The sequence below is a fragment of the Chrysoperla carnea genome, chromosome X, assembly GCF_905475395.1.
Source record: "Chrysoperla carnea chromosome X, inChrCarn1.1, whole genome shotgun sequence".
Lineage (NCBI taxonomy): Eukaryota > Metazoa > Arthropoda > Insecta > Neuroptera > Chrysopidae > Chrysoperla > Chrysoperla carnea.
The window spans coordinates 32886902-32899800 of record NC_058342.1 but is presented as its reverse complement, the minus strand read 5'-3'; positions in this window follow the sequence as shown (position 1 = coordinate 32899800).

Here is a 12899-nt window from a genome sequence, read left to right as displayed (position 1 = left end):
AAGTAAAAACAAACAATTGACTGAATTAATTGTTGAAATACCATGTGACAGTGTTGATTATACTGTCACATTACACATACATACATGTCACACATACATAACTGGGTTTACCCTCACGGGTAACAGTGATGTTTACGAAAAAATGTTTCAAGATTGGTCCTACGGATCTTACGAACTCAACCTCACTTTTTACGTCCTTAGCACGCAGTAAAAATTTTAGCTTGATATCTTTTTTCGTTTTTGATTTATCGTGTTGTCAGACCGACAACCGAAAATGGCCTAATTAGGTGATTTTATGACCACCTTAACCAAAACTTTGTTTGTAGCGTCAATATTTTTAAGCGTTACAAACTTGTGACTAAACTTAGTATAATTTGATAAATTTTAGTAGAGGAGCCCTAGTGGGAATTTGTGTAGTAACTTCAGTGCGTCAGATTAGGATATGGGGAGTTCTTTGAACCTTCCGTAGTACCTCTACCAAATATTAGCCCTAAATAAGGGGGACGCACGTAGGGCAGACGATCAGATTTTTAAAAACGAAATTGCGATAAGTTAATTAACTCGAGCCCATCAGATTCAGATATGGTGGGCAAACAAACCACACCCATTGTCATATAGTTTGTTTGTTTACGTACAATAATTTAATATTTTTGCAGAATAATATAATCCAATTAAATCATGTTATAACTTTTAAAAATCCCTACCTCAGTTGAAAAATTGAAATTTACTAATATATTCTGATTATCATTGGCTGCTGGTTATCGAATGATAGGCTGTGAATAATCAAATTTATCAATGTTTGTCATACCTGTAGCTCCCAAATTAGGGCTCAGATCCAAATTTGGAAAAGAGATTTTTTGTTGCTCTTGATGAGCTTATTTTGGGAAGTTAGGTTTCTGCAGTTAATAACAGAACACGTTGTATACATATGAAGTGATCTCGAATACAAAAACCGTGATTAGCGCCTAGACTAAACTTTGGCTCTCTTAATTTATGACCCAAAAGTTGTAAACCAAAATTATAAAAATTTATTCAAAACGATCATTTACAGTTCAATTAAAAAAATATTTTTTTAATACCATTTGATTGCACCAATTACAAATCATCATTTTTAGTTTTTTTTTTTTGAGCATAATCAACCCTAACGTACTCAGTGAGTACGCAACGCACAGGTCCACAAAGCGATATAACCATGATCTGATGTGCTCATGATCTGTGTCCGTCAGGCACTCTGTCTATTCATGTGAGAATTAACCTATTATTTTTATTTGGTTTTTTTATCTGAATCTAAAATTATTTTTTACTTTCGTATGCATATATTTTATGTGTGATGATTGTTATTAAGACGAAAATCGTCTATCTTAGATGTACAGTGGAGTATTTATGCCAAAAAAAAGGATTTTTTTGGTAAAAATTGATTCTAAAGACTGTTTGGATGCAAAAGTACCTTTCATCGTCTTCAAACGACTTTTTTGATGACATATTTTGAAAGATTTTTGATAATTTTCACTTGGAATGAATGGAAAAAATATTTTTGAAAGAAGTTTTTACTAGAAAGTAAACATATTAGCAATCACGTAGAAAAGAAAAAACCAAGTGTCGCCATCTATATCAGGGATATACGAGCAGGTTAGATTTAGGGTCGAAATTATTTTTATCTTATTTTTAACTTTGATGATGAATTTTATCTTAATTACTCTTGCTTTCACTTTTTTTCCATATAATGTCTAAATAATAAAGTGACTAATCGCATTATTCCAAAACAGTCACGTTCTTTCGCACAACTTGATTCGTATAAACACCAGTAGCGCATATAACATTTTAACATGGGGAGAATTAACTCAGATGTTTCGTAATTTTCTTCTAACTAGATACACATACTTTCATTTTCTTTGATATATTTATGAAGGTAGTCCTTTCACTGACTGGAAGCTAATTGTCCATTTTTTTTTTGTGCAAAGGACTTTCTTAATTCAATAAAATAAATATTTAACTTGTTAAAAATTAAAGTTTTGCAAGAAAATATTGTCTTAAATCAACGTATTTACGTGCTGCCTGCCAATTACAGCGAATATCATGAAAACTAGAGCTTTGACTTAATTTTTAACGCGGCTTTTGTCTATCTTGGATAAAAATTAGTCTAGACAAGTGAACACAAACAATTGACTGAGATATTTGTTGAAATACCATGTATAGACAGTGTTGATTACTCTGTCACATTACACATACATACATGTCACACAACTGATATTCCCATATAATACATACTATACAATTTGCGCATAATTTGCGCTCTCACGGGTAAACAGTGATGTTTACGAAAAAATGTTTCAAACAAAAGTTGTTTATTTTTTTATAAGGAACATTTTTTACATTTAAACTTTTCTTCTATCTCTAATAAATTGTCCTATGTTGCTCATTTACAAACTCGACCTCACTTTTTTTCGTCCTAAACACGCTTTAAAAACTTCAGCTTGATATCTTTTTTCGTTTTTGAGTAATCGTGATGACTGACGGACAGACAGACGACAGACAGACAGACAGACAGACAACCTATAACAAAATTTTGTTCATAGTATCAATATTTTTAAGCGTCACAAACTTGGGACTAAACTTAGTATACCTTGGTATATTTCATATACATGGTATAAAAATATTTTTAAAATTAATACAACTTCCAGACGATTATCTCTGCGTAGAATTCAGTAGTTTACCCAAAATATACATACCTGCAGTCATAATGTCATGTTGATTCCATCTGTGCGGATATATTCGCTCAAAAAACCAACACATGCAACACATAAAAAATTCTTGTAATGATTGCACAATACAAAAAAAAAAATGTTTTGCCCTAAGTGACTTAAAATTATCCTAAAATTATTACGTAATTTGAAAATTGAACAACTGTTGAGCTGTGTAACACATGAAGGTAACATGAAGCCTATAATTGTAGTGAAGCATATGATGGTAATGGTTTAATGTTATGGCGTTGATCACGGGTACACACAGGTATGGACGGTTCGAGTCAGGATATTTAAACTTGGTAATAAAACAATTATTTTTAATTTATAACGCTTTGGGTTAAATAATAAAAAAAAAAAAACTAAATAATTTTTTTTTTTCTGTATAGTCTGAATTTTTGATTGGTTTTAATGCTACATTTAACCTTATTTCAATAACCATTGAATTATTAAGCATTGAATCATCTGTCATAATAGACCAAGCGAATGAGTCATTTTAAAAAAAATTATACAAACTTGATTTTTGTTTAAAGATTTGTAACCGAAAATTCACTCACTGGCGCAAATTTTTTTAATTGTTCAATTGAACTTATAACCAGCCTCTACTAGGTTAAAATGTAACTTTTTGGTGGTAAACTTTACAAAAAAAATACAAAAGCTTTAGACATAAAATGAAAAGTTATAGTTCCATATTTATGTCTAGAGACAGTGGCACCATCTGTGAGCTACATCTAATACTAATATATAATTGGCTACATTTAATATTAATTTTAATTGAGTGGCCATCTGTACATTCTTTCAAGTATTAAAAAGCTTCATAATGAAAAATACAAAAAACGTGATAACAAAATTAATTTTTGTAGTTCTACAGTAGAATAACTTAAAAATTTAAGTGATATTAATACAAGTAATGAAAAAATTTTAATTATAGTTATTACAGCAATAAAATGCCACGACGTCGCACGTTGACGGGTCGTAAAGAGCGTGATCGTAATCGATTATTAATGCGTGATCATCGGAAACGACGAAAACAAGATCAAGAAGAATTATATCTTTATCAAGATGATATTAATTTTAAAATGTATACAGAAAATTTTGAGATTGCTGAAAAGAATTTGAATTTTGAAGTATGTAATGAATGTCATCGTCGTTGGTTTGATTTACAAATTAATAAAGATGAGTTTTGATGTATTTGTCATAAATTTAAAATGAAAAATGAATTGAATATTTTCACAGCGGATAATAACATGGATTCTGGTTTACAACCTGATGTTTTAAAGAAATTAACGTTTGTTGAGGAACAATTAAATTAAAAATATTTGTCAATAATTGAAGTATAATTTTATTTTAGAAATATCTATTTTATATGATACAATTCGCGAGCCATTACAAAGTTATACTTTTAGCTAGTATAAAGTTAAATCCAGATTGAAGGGGACCAGCTGTCCTGATCTTCCTTTTTCTTCGGTACGCCCAATGAATGATTATTGTTGAATGAAATCCTTATTTATAAAAACCTAATTGATCTTAACGATAGTAATGGAATCTGTCAGTTATGGAATTCAATTTAGCATACAAATTTTTTTCGGCTATTATTGATTTTATGGATTGTAAACAAATTCCTTTTTTTTTGTTGTAAAAAGAAGAAAGGGGACCATGTTTTTGTTATTGTATACATTAAATCGTATTAGGAAATATCTCACTTTGTCACAAAAAATATAATTAGGGTCTTTTATAATCCGCTCGTACAATAGGGATTTAATCGACCCGTTTTTTTTTTGTGTTTGTGTTCAAATTTCTTTTTTTGAATTTTATTCTGCGTATAATCTCTTGCTGCCAAGCTGGTAGTTGTAGTTGAAAGATTGCAATGTTTTGTGAATTTGATTTTACGTTTTAATGCCTTTCCATAAAACTTTGGAATTATATTAAAAAATTTGTGTCAATGTATTTTTAGGATCTTATTTATGTAATTTGATTCGGATTACAAACAGCTTCTGAGAATTTAGATGTTAAGATTATGTAATTACATGCATTTTTTGTGACACCTTTCAATTTCTAGTAGAAAATCTTTACAACAAATTACGTAATCAGTGCGGGCCATAAATTGAAACTTATCGAGAGATTATTGCCCAAATAAAGAGTTGTAATGGGCTGATTTAGTTCATGGTATGCATGAAAGAGGTGCACTCAGCCTCTGAAAATATTTGAGGAGCTGATAAATGAAATTGTCAGCGGAAAAGGTGGTAAATCACATATGGGCTCTATAGCCTAAGTGTGTCCTTCGTGTACAGCCAATATAACCTAACTTTATTGCCCAAATCATCAAATTTTTATTTATTAGGTTTTTCCGATTCTAATTTAGAGAATTTTATCGATATGCTATAGTGGTGGGACGAATGTTAACTTTTAAATGAAGCGCTCACTTCGGTCCATATCTTATCTTCTTCATTCCTGTATCAAATTACATGATTTACTCCTCATTTTAAAGCCTTTATCATGTTGGCTTAGGACGAAAAATATACTTACGGACTAAAATTGTACCGCTTAGGAAAAAATATACTAGACAATACCAAATTAATTCTTGTTCAACTTTTTTAATTTTTTGTTGCTTCTGAGCTATTTTCACTGGAAAACTACTTGATCCTTTTTTGACTTTTGTCTTAAGCCATCTTAATCTCTATCCTTATCTTAGTTTTAAAAAAGAAAGGCGCAAGTTCGCGCAAGATTTTTTGTCATAAACATGTTATAGAATGCTTAAACTTTGCCCTGTTACAAAAAATTTTACCGGGCAAGAAGGGGCACATAAACAAAAAGCTTTGAGTTTGATAAATTTAATGAAAAAAGTTAGCTTTCTTAACAACCAAAATAAATCACAAATATTTAATTATATTAATAGAAACATTAACAATAAATACTAATAAACACACTAAACGTAAATTGAATGACACGGTAAATCGAGAGCAACAAACAATAATAACATGCATTCATAAAATCAGGTAGATTGCGGCCTACAAGATAGACGGGGGGCGAGATTAAGATTAACTCAAGTGACTTGTTTGTGATGGAGTGGTTATCTAGGTTAGGTTATATTGGCTGCCCACGAAGGCCACACTTAAATCTATAGAAAACCTTTGTGATACCATATATGTGTTTTACCACCTTTCCGCTGACAATTTCATTTATTAGCTCCTAAATTTCAGAGGCTAAGTGCACCTCCTTCATGCATATACCATGCACTACCCTAAGCATACCGCGGACGGAATTGGTGAGCTAATAGGGCGACCAGTGGTTATCTAACTACATCCAAAAACAACTTTCAATGTAAAACAAAAGAATTAAGTTTTCTGACTTTTTGTCCGGAAATTTGGTACTCCACTATGTGCCGGTAGTGATCGTTTAACCTTATGTTGGCTTAATACGTGAGCGGGTATGGTACGATGAAGCTGCGTAAGTCATTTTTATATAAATGTATAATTATTTCATTTTTTTTCTGTAACAATTTCCTTTACAAATATAAATTGAACTAAAATAAAAAAATAATAATAAAAAACTATTATTCACTACAGAGACGGACTTATAGATATTAAAAACCATATAATTATAATAATTGACCTATTATAATTGTGTGTTTAAAAGATAGTTTTACAAATCTATATGTAATAAATCTATGGTTTGCTTGAACAGTTGTGTGTATGTTTGTGTGTATATATATGTTACCAATTGTTACACATAAGTAGTCAACATTAACCATTTTTACCTACAATTAACTCAGGTATATAAAAGATTCACTAAGCTTTGTGTGTTTCATTTTATTTTATAAAAAAAAAAAATAATACATATGATATTGTGTATATATATTTGTTAAGGCCCTTTCAGGTAAATTGTCAGATCCTATTTACTGAAACATTTATGAAACGCATACCATCTATACTAATACTAAAACTAGTTCGACCCGTGAAGAATTCCTCTCTCGTAATTACCCTAACCCCTGGCTAAACATAATAACAAACGTGGTGAAAAAAAATCAAAAGTTCTTAAATTAATATAAGGAGAACATGTATTAAAAACAATTGACTGAGTTAATTGTTGAAATACCATGTATAGACAGTGTTGATTACTCTGTCACATTACACATATATAACTGATATAGAGATAACATACATACTATATAATTTGCGCTCTCATGGGTAAACAGTGATGTTTACGAAAAAATGTTTCAAACAAAAGTTGTTTATTTTTTTATAAGGAACATTTTTTACATTTAAACTTTTGTTCTATCTCTATTGGTTTACAAGATCGGTCCTACGGAACCAAGGCCCAATTGACCTATGTTGCTCATTTACGAAATTGACCTCACTTTTTACGTCCTAAGTACGCTATAAAAATTTCAGCTTGATATCTTTTTTCGTTTTTGAGTAATGGTGATGACTGACGGACAGACAGACGACAGACAGACAGACAGACAGACAACCGGAAATGGACTAATTAGGTGATTTTATATGACCTATACCAAAATTTTGTTCATAGTAAGACAGAAAAAAACTTGTTGGAGTAATAATATATAAGATACTGAATACTAAATACACTACGATCAATTTTTAGTTAAAAAAAAAAAGAAGAAACTATAATGCTTGCTTGAGAATGATCGAGCATGACTACAATGTTTGATTTAAAGGCTCAAAATTTTTTTAACTCAAAAAATATGTGCTTAAAATTTTACCCTCACGGTAAACAGTGATGAAAAAATGTTTAATACAAAAGTTGTTTATTTTTTGATAAGGAACATTTTTTACATTTATATTTTTGTTCTATCTCTAACGGTTTACAAGATCGGTCCTACGGACCCAAGACCCAATTGACCTATGTTGCTCATTTCGAATTCGACCTCACTTTTTACGTCCTGAGGATGCTGTTAAAATTTCAGTTTGATATCTTTTTTCGTTTTTGAGTTTTCGTGTCCACAGACAGGCGGACGGACGGACGGACGACCGGAAATGGAGTAATTAGGTGATTTTATGAACACCTATACTAAAATTTTGTTCGTGGCATCAATATTTTTAAGTTTCACAAACTTGGGACTAAACTTAGTATACCTTGCATATTACATATATGCATGGTATAATAATATTTGGACCTAAGGTCTTAAGAATAAGGAAACAACACCCTTTAAGGCAATTTAATCAAAATTTCCGAATTTCGCAATCAATTAGATCCATACGAACCGGAGACACAAATCAATAATCCATTTAACCTTAGAATTAACGTACAAAAATCATTTTTAGAGCCTAAAAATTTATGAATGAAGAGACACCCAACTGAGTACTGAGCCGGAAATCACGGGAGTTAACTAATAAATAAATAACAAAAAAAAAAAAAAAATTTGTCGGAGATCTTTTTTTTTTTTGACCCAAACAAATATACAAACAAAAATCTATTGTCAACAATATTTTAAAAAAAAAAAAAAAAATCTTTTTAGTTTAAATTCGATCATTTGTCAAGACCTTTAAGACCTTTAAATAGGCGTATATACGAAACATCCCGTGTATTATGTGTAATTTGTCTGTACCTTATTATTTAGCATGCCGTCTGTCTGTCGATCCTTTCTTCTTTCTTTTATTTAGTTATCGGTCGTAAAAACGTATGTTCGTATAATTTTTTTTCGACCATATTTAGTACAATTAAACTAATTTCAAAATGGGAAAAAATTAATGCATCTTTGAAATTTTCCACAGTTGTTTTATTAGGGTGTAAGAACCTAAATGGCCGAACGGTTTAAGGCGTCAGTCTTTGACCGTTTGTCTACTTAGACTTAGGTTACGGGTTCGAATCCAGGCAGCGGCAGTGTGAACAATTTATAATTAATGGGAGTGCAGAATTGATTACATTGTCGTCGCTTGGATAAGAACGAAGTAATCGACTCCACCCACATCTAAAATGTAAGTTGTATAAATAAAGATTAACAAATAATGATGTGAGTGGACTCCGTTATAGGCGTATATGTCAGAGAAACGGAGGTTAAACCCCATTATTATTTTTTTTTTTTTATTAGGGTGTAAGCTCAGGCATGGGCTTGTTATTTTAAGTCGAAGTCATCAGTGTTATAACTTTATTGTGTGCCATAAACTTGATTGTGTGTCTCTTTATCCAAGCCCGCATTGCTCATAGAGGAGAAAGCGAGACGTGTATACGACTCTTCTACCTATCTCAGTTTCTCTAATATCTTTTCTCTCTGTCTTACTCGTATTTTAGTTACAGAAGTCTGAGGGACTCTAAGCCACATTTTCCCATGCCTGGACTGTACACACTTCGTAAATAAAGACGACTTCTCAGGGGCGTACATAACCCCTTTTTTAGGGGGTAGTTGTTGTTTAGGTACGCCCCCACATTTTCGTTTTTTTTTCTCGACTTTCTAGCTTCAAAATTGTCCGATAGAACAAAAATTTAAATATAAAAGTTATGCCTTATAAAATCATTAACAACTTTTATTTGAATCATTCCTTCGTAAATTACACTGTCTTCCCGTGAGGGCGAAACTTAGGAAAAAGCTTTGGAGTTTAATTTCATTTTAAAATTGGCGACAAAATATGCGGAAATACTTCAGTTAGAATTTAATTGAATTATTTGATACATAGTTTTTTCGCAATTTGTAAAAAACTGTATAAAACTCCCAAACTACCCTCCCCCCATTAAATGGGGGTTAGGTACGCTCCTGAGAGGTCGATTTTTTTTTACGAACTGTTTTCGCTCTTGGAAAATCTTTTTGGAAAATTTCAAAGGTGCATTAATTTTTTTCGTTTAGATATTTAGTTTAATTGCACTGTAGTTTTTTTTGTGGACCATATTGTATTGTAACAAAAACCAATGAATGTAATTTGAGTAAAAAAAACGTTCATATTTGTTATATACAAAGTATTATGACAATAAGTATACATATTTTTATAGGATGTTTATGTTAAAAGTTACCTATTATTTAATAATATTTTTGAATTGAATCCTAATAAATTTTTATGTATTTATATAGAAGACTACTAGAATACTAGATGAAACCCGTTAAGGTAGTACGAGCGCCAAGGCAAATTTAGACTTTGTGGGTTGAAATTATTTTTACCTTATTTTCAACTTTGATGATGAATTTTGTTATAACTTCATGAATGTAGACGAAAAATAAGAATAAAATTTTTCGATATGTGTCTTGGTTTTCGAAATATCGAAAGCTAAATAATTAAACAAAATTTTCAATTTTCGATATTTTGAAAATTAAGCCAGATATCGAAAAATTTTATTCTTACTTTTCGTCTTATATCATCAAGTAATAACATAAATTTATCATCAAAATTGAAAATATCTATTTTTAAATTTGTGCCCCCACTACCATGCTCATACATCCTTAATCAAAAAATATATTAAGTTTTATTGAAATCCCTAGTATTTTTCAATCCTTGCATAACTCCTTAAAGTAAGATCTTTTAAAAAAAAATAAAATCACTGATGAAATTTTATAGTTTTCAATAATATTTAATCTATTTCAAATCTATTAAGAAATTCCACTTAAATTGTTCCGTTGACGGATGATACTGAGGACACGATAAACGTAGGCGAAGGAGGCTACAAAGAGGAGGGGTGGGGGCCCAAGGGGGATACCATGTTACTCTAGTGATGATGATGAAAAAAAAAAACAAAAATAAAAACATTGACTAGTTGATGTTGTTTCTGTTTACTGTTTTACTCTGTTTTACTGTTCAATGTTCTTTCTGTGTTCACTGTTGCAGATGGCTGTGACAAATGCTAAAAATACAAAGATGTGACATTTTTGATAAATTTCAATGTTTTGGGTGGCCTTCAAAGTGATTTATTGTTTCAAACTCCAATAATATATACCTGGGCACATGTACCTGTTACCTTCCATAACAATTCCTTCGTAAATGTACTTCCATGTTGAATGTTATTGCAGTATCGAGCCCGGAAACAGTTTAGTCAAATTAGCAATCATTTTTTTATCCGTCAAATATCTCACGTATTAAAGTTCCTTAAAGAGATCCTTTTACCGCTTATGTTAATTTTAAAAAATATTATATTACAAGGAAAAATGTTGTTTTTGTAATTGTTTAAGGAGATATGCAAGGATTGGATAATACTAGGGATTTCAATAAAACTTTATAAATATATTTTTTGATTAACTAAGTTACAAAAATCACCACAAATTCCTAGATCATCGGGCGATTTATTACTTTTTTTATCGTTCAAGTTGGCTGAAAAAATGATGAATCATTTAGGTTATCCTTTTCAATTGGATATTTCTATATCAAAAAATCTAGAGAGTGTGATAAAAAACTATCTAAAATATTTAAACAATTTTGTAGTTTATAAAAATTACCATCAAAATATAAGATTATTGATGATATCAAAACAAAATTTTAATTTAATTATGCGTTCATCGAAGATCCAATTTTTTTATGAACAAAGGCGACTATAGTTAGTTTATTAATGATTGAAGAGCGATATCTATATTATCAAATTTATAATCATCACTTGCACACAATATATTATATATTTTTGTAGTTGCGTGGTATTGTAAAGCTAAAAAAAATCACATTATTTGAGTACAAAGTTAATTAATGACTTTTAGTATGAACATGGAGGTATTTGTGGCGTATTCGAATTGTTTTTGATTTTTTTTTTTTTTTAATTGGGCACTAAACAACATTGTACGGCTAAGCAATATAAATAGCAAAATGATTATCTTCTTTTTCAAAAAATAAATTCAGTGATGAGATTATGGCTTAGAATTAAATTCGAAGTAAGGTGAACTTGGTGAGGTGTGTAGATTGGGAGGGCGAGTCAGAAGGTGTGTGTAGATGGTTAGAGATATAAAACGCAAATTAAAGTGTTGCCGCTGGCCATATTTTAATTTTATACAACCCTAGTTTTGATGCTATATGGGATAATGGTATCTTTTTCTCTTCTAAAAATATTATTTTATTTTCATATAATTACTGTACACCCCTACCCCCCTCTCTTCTCATTTACAATGCATCCCTCGTCTGATAAAATTCGTTTGTAGTTTTTTTGGGATCATTACCATTTTCAAAATAACTTCTTGTGGTTAAATTAAACTTTCTAATGGGAAAACTCGTTGAAAATCTTATGTATTATAACTCTAGCAAGTTTTTTTCTGTCCTACCCTTATCGAATTCCTCAATAGCAAATGTTTCACAATTTTTTCGATTTTTTCGACTTTCTAAAAATCGAAAAAAATTTGCTATTTCGGAATTGGATCAAAATCAGTTTACGAGGTAATTTTGACCCAAAAAATTCAAAAATCGCATTCATTTGACGATTAGACGAATAGTTTCTGATATAAAGCCATAATCAACCCGATTTTAGTCCATATCTCAGAAACTATTCATCTTATCACCAAATAAATTGTATTTTTGAATTTTTTGGGTCAATTTTACCTTATAAACTGATTTTGGTCGAATTCCGAAATAGTAAATTTTTTCCGATTTTCTCGATTTTTTCAAAGGGGTACCCCTTAAAAAATTTTCAAAAAATTGAAGAAAAATTTATTTTTCTGATTTTGGTAAAACTCATTATATAAGGTAATTTTGACCCAAAAAATTCAAAAATCGCATTCATTTGACGATTGGACGAATAGTTTCTGATATAAACCCATATTCAACTCGATTTGAGCCCATAACTCAGAAACTGTCCATCTAATCACGAAATAAATAGTATTTTTGAATTTTTTAGGTCAATTTTACCTTAAGAACTGATTTTGGTCGAATTCCGAAATAGTAAATTTTTTCCGATTTTTTCGATTTTTTTCGAAGGGGTACCCCTTAAAAAATTTTCAAAAAATTGAAAAAAATTTATTTTTCTGATTTTGGTAAAACTCATTATATAAGGTAATTTTGGCCTAAAAAATTCAAAAATTAGATTAATTTAACGATTGGACGAATATTTTCTGATACAAAGCCATAATTAACCCGATTTCAGTCCATATCTCAAGAACTATTCATTTAATCACTAAATAAATTGTAAAATTCAATTATAAAATCCATATTAATTATGCTAATTGCATATTTTCAATTTTTTATAAATCAGACTAGGTCACAAAATTTTCAGACGCTCTAACGAATCGAATACCGAAAACCGTAT